This window comes from Rattus rattus, chromosome 17 (assembly GCF_011064425.1).
Source record: "Rattus rattus isolate New Zealand chromosome 17, Rrattus_CSIRO_v1, whole genome shotgun sequence".
Lineage (NCBI taxonomy): Eukaryota > Metazoa > Chordata > Mammalia > Rodentia > Muridae > Rattus > Rattus rattus.
In genome coordinates this window covers 17,562,531-17,575,197 of record NC_046170.1, presented here as the reverse complement: position 1 = coordinate 17,575,197, position 12,667 = coordinate 17,562,531, and positions in this window count along the sequence as shown.

Genomic DNA, 12,667 nt, shown 5'->3' with positions numbered 1-12,667 from the left:
CTGTGTTCTAGAATATTCTTATAACTCTAGAACTAACACTGTGGAGTGGAATTTTCTATCATTTGGGCCCATGTGAAGGAGGATTTCCCGCTATGTCCTTACCCAAGTCTCAGGCACATTGGTATAGAGCAGTGGTTCTCACCCTTCCCACTGCTGTGACCCTTTAATACAGCTCCTCATGTTGTGATGACCCCAAGCCATAAAATTGTTTTGTTGCTACTTCATAACTGTAGTTTTCTACTGCTATGAGTCATGATGCAAATATCTGTGTTTTCCAGTGAGCTTGCCCACAGGTTGAGAACTTCTGGTATAGAAAGAATCCTTCCACCTTCTAGAGAACAGTTTCTAAAATTTAGAGTTTCAAGGATGTCATGCTAGCAATATGCAGTCACTTCTTATTATGAGGGACACGTTACCAATGCACCTACAGAGAAAAAGCAAGACAGGTATCTACCAATGCCCCAGAATGTTGAAAAACATTGCTGGGGATGAAAGGGTGGCTCAATGGTTAGGGATGTTTGCTACTTATCTAGAGGACCTGAGTTCAGTTCCCAGGATCTATTTTGGGGGACCCACAACTGCTTGTAACTCGAGCTCCAGGGAATCTAACACTTTCTTCTGTCCTGCACAGGTGCCCACATATTTACGTCCATACACACACACACACACACACACACACACACACACACACACACACACACACACACACAAACATAGATCTTAAAATCGCTGTGCAACTTTCAGCAGCTCGGATCTCTAAGAATGAATTGCAGCTTGATCTAATATGGCACAACTAAGCCGTCTTTTAATTCAATAATCTATTTCATAATTCCATAATTTATTTTATAGTTTTCACGCGAGGAGTCAGAATTTTATTTTCCTCACTACATATGGTACGGGAAAGGTAAAAGATAAAAATCCCCATGTTTGTTTTAACGTGTACACATTTAGGTCAAATAATTTCCAACACTATCTGTGTGATTGAAAAAGTCCATGACCTTGTCACGTCAGGAAAATATTACTTTCTCTTTGAGAAATAATGGGAGACAAGGAAAAAATGTAACTTTGCCTCCTCCAAATAAAAACGTAGAATATTTTTCAATTTAGACAACTGACGTCTATGACATAGAATGTTCTAAATGCTTTATAAATAGCAACTGCTCAGTAGTGAGAATAAGGGCACTGAGACAGACTCAGCCGCACTTAACATCTCCAGAAAATTAGAAGCCAAAAACTTTTGTTCACTTACAAAATTATATACAATTTGGGCTCGGGGTGAAAAGAAAAACTTCAAAAAATTTGTTTTAATCTTGTTGCTTGGATTGCCATAGAAACAGACTGTGGGGTGCGTAAGGGTTTGTTTAAAGGTTACTGGGGTTGGGAATAGATACAAAGAAAGGAAGTAAGCCAATAAGAGTGTGTTACACTAACAACTACAGTGTTAGTGTAGTGTTAGCCAGTGGACTTCGGAAGTCTCATCCTTTAAGAACTGCCCCAGGAAATGGAGCAAAATGCAGGAAGTAGGGTACTTTTTTGCAATTCCCTATGGAGACTAATGGAAAGCTGTTTTTAGGGTGCAGGATGATGTATCCTTAGCAATATATACCTGCCATACATAAAGATAGAGAAGCCTGTGGTGGTTCCACAAAATATCCTTACACGTTTAGATACAAATACTATCACGAGCCCCTAGAGACATTTAAATGGTTGAGATCTGGAAGGCATAAGTAGAAGTTGCTGATGTTTTCATAAATCCATTCTTTACCTTGCAGAGGTCCATGTTGCCTGACGGATTAAAAAGAACACTCTATACTTCAGTGGGATCACCCCCTCACAGTTCCTAAATTAATGCCTTGAACAAATTCAGAAAGGTCAATGGGAGAAGCTTCCATTGCAATGCTGCAGATACCCTAATAGTAACCATTTCTCCAGTTCAGCTTTGATGGTTACACTGATTGGTTTCTTTCTTAGCTGATGGAGTAGCCAAGGTGTCTACTGTCAAGAAGTCTGAGCTCACGGTTTCTATGCACCGTCAGATCCTGGTTTCTGCAAAGGGCTTTTGTAGCTATTACTGAACACAGAGACATCACTGGGTTTTTAGAAACTATTTATTATATAACATAACACCCTATTTCCTCTTGATAACCATCCTGATTAACCCATGATTTGCTGTCAACTAGCTTGGAAGTCTACAGTGATGATATGGTAGCCAAGTTTCAGAACAATGTCACCTTCCTGTATGTTCAGGTAGAATACCTTTCCACAGACATCAGATGAGAGGTCTATCTGCCAGCATGCTTTGCTACAATGGACGACTGGAATGCTACTCTACTGCCTTGGATCTTCATACTTTTTAATCTTTATTCAAAATTACCCATCTTCAGCGATATCACATTGTTCTGTGGGTAAAAGGACATTGGGGATGTACCTCTCCAGCAAAACACTATTGTATTGCAGGCATCTAGATCTTCTGGGTGTGGTTATAACAATAGGAGGCTATTGTGTCCTGTTACTGACCATCAACATAGACAGTCCACATGAAACTGTATGTTATGTACAAATACAAATGCAAGGAACAATGAGAGATATCTGATCTTCCTGTGAAAGAGAATACCCTATTTACCAACGCATATGACTATATTCAGATGCATCATGGGAAAGAACATAAACAATAAGCAATGACTACATGGTCTAAGCCTGTCAATCAAAGGCTACATGGTCTAAGCCTATCAATCAAAGGCTACGTGGTCTAAACCTATCAATCAAAGGCTACATGGTCTAAGCCTGTCAATCAAAAGAGAAAACTACCCATGTTATACCTTTTAAAAACCAAACTCTTCCTTCTCTTCAGCCCCATGAAAGGAAGTGCCAAATAGTAATCTAGATTTCGGAATTTCCTCACTCGTGTGCCCAAGGCCTCCTTATCACTTGGCAATGTTCTTCTTTCTGCCCCGCGACCACATGAACTAAGTCTAAGTCTTTAAGTAAAGTTCCCTTGTGACTTTGCAGTCGCTGTGAACCTTTACTATGATAATTTGAAAAAAAGGCCAATAATGAAATGTTCAGCTCCGAGCCCAATCACTGGAAATACCATTTACATACCAATGTTAAAGCTAGGCAATTTTCTGCCTTTTTTTTTTTAAGCTTTGCTTTACCTCTTGTGATGTGTTTTATTATCAAAAGCATTAAGTAAATTAATATTTTATATTGCATTTGTTTCTCATGCTTACGTGTTTGTGGCTATGCATGTGGGTACATGCATAATTGGGGACCAGAAGACAACTTAAAAGAATCCACTCTCTCCTTCGACCACATGGGCCCAGGGATCATGGGCTTGGGACATGAAAACAAACATTTTCACCTGCCGAGTCACTTTCCAAACAGCTTCAGCAAATCAATCCTTATCAAATTTAACATTTAAAGTTTACAGAAACAATGATTGATCCCAGAACTTTTCACAAATACTGAAGAGTCTGTATTAAGAATTAACCTCAATTAAATAAAATTGCTTTAAATGGTTGAAACACTTTGGGAGTTGAAAATAGATAACTTAAAAATAAAATATTGATCTTCTGCTGGTGGTTAATGGGACTTGAGAAGTGCAGTTGGATTTTTTTTATTGAAAAGGGCACTTTTCTTTGAGTGTATTTTCCTTTAAAAAACTTAGTTTTATTTGGCTTTATAAGAGCAGTTTGGGTAATGTGCAATTCAGATCTAAAATGGCAGTTGAGAGGAAGACAAGTTCCATAACAGATTCACACAAAATTAGGCCTGTGGCAGAAATACACTAGGCAGGCGTTTGCAGTCACCTCTGCCTCTGCCAGTTAGGCCGAATTTCCCGAGTCTACGTTTGAGGCCTTCCCTGTTGTTACTGCCTGCTTGAGAGAGGAAGGACTTCACAATCACTTCACCCACCAGTGGTCAGCCCCAGTGCTCTTTCATCGCGAGATGCTGGAATGGAGACTACATCCAGAGAGAGAGAGATGGCTTTAGGGAGAGCAAATAGCTGTCCGTCTACTAATACTCTCGGAACGGCTCCTCTTTTGTCTTTCTGGCCCCCTTGGGAGTGCTGGGTTTTCTGCACACCATTTAAAACCATGGATAGAATGCAGAGTTTATGAGGCAAAAGAAAAGGCTATTTCTCCCACTTTGTTCGAGACCATTTGTCACAGTGCTCCTGAGGCAGTACCTACCCCTTGTCCCTTCTACAAGTAGACTATCTGCTTGATCTATACGTACTTGACAGAGTGGAGTGAAGACCATGCTCAGGGCTATTTTACTTGGTTCTTACTCGTCCTTTGCTGGTCGGTGTACCCAGTGCTGTCAGCAAGGCGGGCTGCTGGGCCTCTTCCACAGCCACTTCTGTCCCTGAGTTGGGAGCAGGCAACAAGACACAGTGGGGTAGCTAGGGACCAAGGTCATGGCCAAAGAGCAGGAAGTGTCTGCCGTCAAGCATGCTCACCTGCTGATTGGGCTGGGTCAAGGTCCAGCAAGGAAAGATTTGGGAGAGAAAACTGTTTCCTGAGGGTTACAGCTCAGTAAGATAGGTTCTCTCAGAAGATCTTTGCTGAAATAACCCGGGCATTTTATTCCTTCTGTATAGGACGTTGTAAACATTTGGGGTTGGGTTGGGATCTACAGGAAGAGGCTTTCAATTGGCTTGGTTTGAGATGTTAGGGTTGCCTCATCTGCCTGTGGAAGGACTCCAAGTATTGTCCTACAAAACTAATTGTCAAAGTCCTCTCAATGGGGTGTCATGGTCACGTGTTCCAGGACAAGAACCTGGTTGGGAGTGCTCAATTATGAGAATTGCTGAGTCCGCTCGACCTTATCAGGCTTTCTGTCTGATGGCACGGTCCACTGCGCTATAATCCTTGTTCAGTGAAGCCGTGTCCCAGGGGTTCCATCTTCTACACCAACGAAAGGATAAAGGACAGATAAACAAGTTGGATGATGGGGGCTAAAATATAGAAGAGTGCAAAGGAGTGTGTGTGTGTGTGTGTGTGTGTGTGTGTGTGTGTGTGTGTCTGTGTGTGTGTCTGTGTATATGTATCTTTCTGTATATATGTGTGTATGCATCTGTGTGCATCTGTCTGAAGCCCTCCATATGCTTCATAGTGCCCCAGAGATAGTCAGGACTAATCCACGGAAGCACCCTTTTCTAAGTTTGTGGAAGATTTCACTATTACGGACCCAATCAGACTCCTGCATTAGCCTTTACCACCCCACTTATGGCCACACAATTCTGGATCTTGCCTAATTCAATCCCATCTTTTATGCTCAATCAGTAACCCCTAACACTGTCTTATTTCCTACCCCTCATCGGTCCCAGTACCCTGTATGTTATCTAAAGTAAAAGGCCATAAATCTGCACTTCATCTTGATATAGTTCATGCATCTTCTATGATACATTTAGTAAATTCATAATAGATGAATGACTGAAGATGACCCATATCCTTCTGTGATTGCACACCATCTCAGAACAGAACACAAGACAACCCCCACAAGCTCTAAGCCTGGCTGCTTGATTTGTACCACAGACATCCTGATTAGAACCACTTTAAATACCAATGATCAAACTCATTAATTAAAAGACAGATAGTGACAGCTGATGAAGCTTGCCTATAAGAAACTCAATTAAAATACAAAATCACATGTCATTTAAAAGTAAACAGATAAGAAAGATACATATTGAAAACATTTTTTCAAGTGGGTATAGATCCTTTAAGCCCAGGCAAAACAGATGTTAGAGCAAAGGAAATCGCCAAGGACAAAAATAGACTCACATAATGACAAGGAGATCAATACTCTCAGAAGACATGGCAAACTTAAGGTCCGGTGACAACAGAATATCAAATGCGAAGCAAACTGTAAGCAGAAGAGTAAGGACGAATAGATGCTGCGCAGCAGTGGACACCACACTCGCCTACAATAAACAGATGAGTTCAAGAAGCAGAAAATCAGCAAATACAGAGCTGAACTTGAGACGTACTGGACGCTCCAGAGACAGGCACCTGCCATCAAGCAATCATTGCTCCACAATGATTTATCCCTGGGACCCATAGGGCAGAAGGAGAGAACCAACTCCTGAAAGTTTTCCACTGCACTCCAATCATGTGCCAAGATGCATGGATGCTTGTCCCATGCATGCTCAGGGATACATGTGCACATGCGTGCAAACACACACACACACACACGCACATGCACACACACACACGCACACACAAATGAGAATACAAAACTGTAGGAAAATTAATGTGAAAAATGATTGGAGAATAAATCATGTACAAGATTCAGGAAACCACTAAGAAACAATTTCAACTGTTTTTACAATCTTATTTGGTTGTGATTGTATTAATATGCACTTCAATAGTATGTAAAACTAAGAGGTTAAGTAATTATTTTATCATTGATAAATAGAATTTGTGTTGTTAAAGAATATGCAGAAATACACCAGTTTAAGGGAAAATTCAAAAATCCCAAATTAGAGTCTGAACATCATTTATTCATTTAGAAGATACTACAATGTCTTAAAATATTATATATAATAGAATGAGTAGTGTTAGCATTCTAAGTTCTAGTTACCTGGCAACAGTCAAGTAGGCCTGACTTACTATAAAAAGGGCTGCTTGCCCCCCTTGCTCCTCTTTTGCTCTTGTTCTTGCCTTCCCTTTCCCCCCTCTCTCCCCATTCCCTTCCCCCCTCTTTCTCCACATGCCCATGACTGGACTCTACTCCTCCACTTATCTACCTCTCTCTCTCTCTCTCTCTCTCTCTCTCTCTCTCTCCCTCCCCTCCCTCCCTCCCTCCCTCCCCCTTTCTCTGCCTCTACTACCCTCTTAACTCCTCTCCCCATGCCCTGAATAAACTCTGTTCTCTATTATTGACGCTGAGGCACCCCTTCACCCATACCTGACTGCACCCCCATAGAACACATCCCCACTCTCTTTACCTTTTTATAAACACATCAGGTAGTTCAGTGGTCAACATACTATTCTGAAGCCATGAAAGGAGTACTCTACTCAGTTCTGTGGCAGGACCTGGTATGGCCTACAGAATGGTATTATCGGCCACTAACCTCTGAATAAAGCACTAAGCACCCATAGCTGCTAATGTCACAAATAAGAGTCCACCAAATGTTGTCTTTTATCTTAGTGAGATAAAAAACACCCCTAAACTCTGATCAGAACTTTAAACCAGGTGCCAGTTTGCAGGAAGTCTACCAGGTAGAGTTAAATGGAAATATACTGAGTGAAGATTCCAAGTCAAATGTCTAGTGAAAACACTATAAATGTAAAGAAAAAAATAAGAACACAGGTGGAAGAAACTATCAAATGAATTTAAAAGTTGGATGCACAAAAAGTCATTTTAAAAGCCAATGCTTCAAATGTGCAATACATTAATAGAATTTTTAAAAACCTCTATATTATATTCCTCCTCACTAGGAAGAAGAGTTGGAAAAGTTTTAAGGCCAGAGATTGTAAAGATTACTGTGAAAGAAGCCTTTTGTATGTGCATGGGCACTGTCCTTGTGAACTCACAGTAGCTGGGATGGCTGGCCAAGAGCTGCACAAGAAAAATACAGCCATGGAGAGAAGAGAGCTCATAAGGCCACATACCTAGCTCAGGAATTATTAGTAGTTGGTGTCCACTGAGGAAGAGAGTCAGCCTTCATCAGTGACACAGCTCAAGGTAGCTTACTCATGCTATAATGGCTGGTGCCTCGAGTCCATTTACTGGCAGCAATGATTGGACTGAGTGGGTTATAGAAAGGAGAAAGAAGTTGTAGAAAAGAGAAGAAATGATATGGGGAAATTCAAGAGGAGTTAGGTGGAGGAGTGCCTGTGAGGGAGTGACTGTCACCTAAATACACTAAATACATATATGGAATTACCAAAGAACACTTAGAAATTATAAAAACAAAAAAGGCTTGTAAGGCCCTTATTTTACTTTTCAACTCACATAGCCTTTTAAACATAGAAAGTGGGGAAAAAATGAGGCTTTACTTTTTGAAGCAGTTGATCGATAAGCATTCTGTTGACCCCAGCACCGCTTGTGAGGTGACCAGTCTTTACACTGGACATTGTTTCTGTCACAAGTAAGATGAATGGTTTCCACCTTTGACTTCTTTAGATAGCCTCCTTCGCCATCTCCTTCCTACTTGTCAAATACTATCTTGTTCATTGCTTTCAAAATTTGACATTTGTTTTAAAAGTTTGGGTTATTACACCCCTTCTTGTAGAAAGTAAGTAAAACAAAATTGACAGGTGAAAAACATCCATGATATTTAAAAAAAAAAAAAGGATTGTTCATCCACTAGATTGAAAACTAGGCAAAGCAATTATGAAACAGTCAAAATAGGGTCAGTGTTAAAAGTGTAAATAATAATTATATCGTATCAGAAGAGCAGGTATAAAACAGAGTCATCCCAGGCATGCTACGATAGAGAAGAAAACATCTCACAGTTCTGAGGCAAAGCAGGTAACAGTACGTGATGCTCTCCCACTAGAGCTGACTCCGCATGGATGCCTCTTGGTGCTTGGCTACAACACCATTCTGTCACCACTAGACTGACTTCTGCATCTCGCTGATCTCTCCACCCCCGGATCTATTTCATGTTAAAAACAAGTTACTACAAATTATGCAGCACGAATGCACGAGCATCAGGACACTTCTAACATGCAAGTATCAACTGGCTGGATATTAGACAAGATAAATAGTTTCTACCTGTGTAGTTCTATTTATATACCTGTACAACAGAAGATTTGAACCAGAAGTTTTCAGAATCTCTTTCAACTCAATATTCTTCATTTGACTATCACATGAAAGTGTGCAAATTCATATCCACATTGCGGAGAAAGTAAACTGGACTCCGGATATATGTTAAAATCAAAGACATAAGGAATGTTGATAACCTCAAGCATAATTTCTGTTCCATGACCTCATAGAAACCATAGACTTCATCAAATCAATTTAGAGATCTTCTTCTTAAATATTTCTAGGGTAAAGGCTGCTGCGCTGTCATTCTGATATCAAGATATCCTACAGCCAGAAAGTCTCCATTGCTAAGGGTTGTAGTGATGCCCACAAGGCACTCGTGAAGAAGTGCTAACTGGTTCTTTCCCTGTAAGAGTACCCAGAAGAAGACAGCATCACCTTCCAGATAAGTCATTGATGCTGTTCTGGAATTTCTGAGTTTCAGGATGAAAAAGTCTGAGGTGATTCATGTAAGCCACAGACACCATTTACTAAGTCCTGGAAAGCATTGCGGGCAGCCTTCTCTGCCTTGGGAATCGACAGAAGTTCAAGTAAGGGAGACAGGTGAGACCTAGACATCTAAGGACAGCAGGTGACAAGCAGGGTGAGAGACTGAAATGAAACTTCATCTCCAATTCTTTCAGAAAGAAAATGTAAGCCAGAAAAGCCTTCCTTGGGTCCACTCCCTGCCCCCAGGAAGAATATCATACTTTATTTTTTAAATAATTTTTTTTAAATCTGGAATAAAGCATTGCTTCCACAAAGCCTCATTTAAATAAAAGTTAAGTATTAATGGGATCACAGTGAAATTAAGGGAGTGCACTGTGCACCAAGCTTGAGAATCAGTAAGATTGAATGCTGAAACAATGTTCATAAAGTATTATAACTATTCTTGAAATAAATTTGGTGATATTTACAGATATGATAGTATTTGCTTCTTATAAATACAGGAGTCAAAATGTCAAGATACAAATTGCTGTACAAATAATTAAGTAAATATAGACAAGGCATTTCCTTAAGCTTTCATATCAGTAAGAAATTGGAGTTCACCAGTTCTCATCCACAAAGATGTTTTAAGACTATTGCAAAGGCTTACATAGGAACTCAAAGAGACTGTGGTAGCATGTGCAGGGCCTGCATAGGTCCAAACCGGATGAGGTCTCAGTGCTGAGAGTGGAACTGGACAATTCCAAACCCAGAAGCTACCTCCAACTGACAGCTGATACGGGTGAGGAATGACTTTCATTCAGTGGTGGCTCACTGGATATGCCATCTGCATTCAGTGCCCAGCAGCAAACGGCCAACCCAAAACAAACTCAGAGCCATTTTGGCAGATATTTCATTTCACAATGCTTTGTTAGGGTGCGTGAGCTTTACCTTACTGGTCTTTTGCTTATGTTACAGTTTCTGATTTCTTTTTGTTTTTATGGTGTGTGTGTGTGATGTGTGTGTGTGTGTGTGTGTGTGTGTGTGTGATGTGTGTGTGTGTGATGTTTATGTGATGTGTGTGATGTGTGTGTGTGATATAGTGTGTGTGTGTTTGTGTGATGTGAGTGTGATATGTGTGTGTGATGTCTGATGTGTGTGATGTGTGTGTGATATAATGTATGTGTGTTTGTGTGATGTGAGTGTGATATGTGTGTGTGATGTGTGATGTGTGTGTGTGATGTGTTGTGATGCATGTATATGTGTGTGTGTGTGTGTGTGTATATAGTATGTGTGTGTGTGATGTGTGTGTGATGTGTGTGTGATATGTGTGTGATGCATGTATATGTGTGGTGTGTGTGTGTGATATGTGTGATGTATGTGTATGTGTGATATGTGTGTGTGATGTGTGTGTGATGTATGTGTATGTGTGATGTGTGTGGTGTGTGTTTGTGATGCATGTGTATGTGTGATATGTGTGTGTGATGTGTGCATGTGATGTGTGTGTATGTGCTATGTGTGTGATGTGTGTGTGTGATGCATGTGTATGTGTGATGTGTGTGTGTGATGTGTGTGATGTATGTGTATGTGTGAGTGTGTGTGTGATGTGTGTGATGTATGTGTATGTGTGATGTGTGTGGTGTGTGTGTGATGTATGTGTATGTGTGATATGTGTGTGTGATGTATGCATGTGATGTGTGCATATGTGCTATGTGTGTGATGTGTGTGTGATGCATGTGTATGTGTGATGTGTGTGTGTGATGTGTGTGTGATGCATGTGTATGTGTGATATGTGTGTGCGATGTGTGTGATGTGTGTGTGGTGTGTGCATGTATGATGTGTGTGATATGTGTGATGTAGTGTGTGTGTGATGTGTGTGTGTGCTTTTTATTTGTTTTTGTTGTTTGTGTTTGTTTTATTCTGCATATCCTTTAAATACAGACCTATTACCCAACAGGATCCTCTCTGTAAGAGAAGCAGTTTCTTGTGTTTACACAATCTCTGGGATGGGAACCTTCCCAAGCTCCTCGGCCTCAAATGATTAGAGATTTGAACACCCGTGAGGCCTCCTCCAGCCACCCTCTCTGTATTGCATGCATATCCTCTTTTCCTTTTCAAAGCAGCTTAATGAATGTTGAATAGTCCTGTAAAATTAGTCTTCACTTACCATTGTGTACATCCACTTTTTCTAAAAAAGTCCTTGAAACAATATAGTCTATCTTAGCTCTTCTCTCCCAGTACACATCAGTGGCCTAAAAGGCCTCCCTGAATAATCTTGCTTTTCCCACTCCTTCCTTACAAAGACTGAATTTTTTAATCAGCTATTCAACCCTACTTTGCAGCTGGGCTGGCACTTTGACTATTTTTTTTTTAAGCACGACATGCCAGGAGTGACTGCCAATTCTGAGGCAATCTCTCAAGAGGTCTTATTCATTCCTCCCGCTATCTTGGTCTCAACTTTCCATAAAACCCAAGATGGCTGCTGGGGATTGAAAGACTGTGTGACAGACTGAAGTTATTCTAGCACTGTCCTAACCCAAGACCCCTAACGGCCACAGTTCCCCCTCTACTGATTGACAAGAGAGGAACCAGTAAGCGCCACTGACATCAGGTAAGCCTTGCCCAGACAGGAAAAACCACCCGTTTGATTCACAGGCTCATGCATTAATGAATGTTCATTGTTACACACGTTACTGAAGTTGTCTGGGTGTTTGCTCTCCAGCCTTACTGTGGCAATGGGCAGACAAAATACATCCCTGGGGAATTCATTCACACACCATAGGCCTTACTATATAATAGATTAATGCAGGATTCCTGACTAATAGCCGAGTGTGTGAATAAGTGAAAACAATACCGAGTAAGCCAGATGTTCCACTCAAATGGCTCTTACCTCGTTAAGTAAGAATGCTGGATTATCAGCATCCGCTTTCCTAACTGGGAACAATTCCTCTGCTCCCTTCTACCCTAGAGCAGGGAACACTGACCCTGTATGTAGATCATTCTCCTGCTGAGTTATCTGTGTCCACAGCTGAACCAAGACCACGCAAGCAGAGGAGCCCCAATCCTTGAATGGTGCAAAACTAGGGTCTTGGGGCCTTTTAATATCCCTACATGGTATTGGTGGCTCGCTGATGTTTTTGCCAAGACTGGGTGAGCGAGTAGACAAGCAGGCTTTGCAAAGGCAAAATAATAAATAAAAAAGGAATCTTTTTAGCCAGCTCACAACACGCGCACGCACAAACACGGAAGCGTGGGGGAGGGGATGCCAAGGCGTCGTAACCAGCCTGTGGAAAGCCCTTTGGAAACCATGATGAACACAGCACAGTCTGCTTCAAAGAACGCAGATGTAACTGAAAAGACCTCAGCAAGCGTCAAGGAAACATGAAAGGGTTTAGGCACGTATGAGAGACATATGCACAGGGCTACCTCAAGTGCAATTAAAGGCTACAGATTTAGATATTGGAACCTGAGGAAGACCATGGGA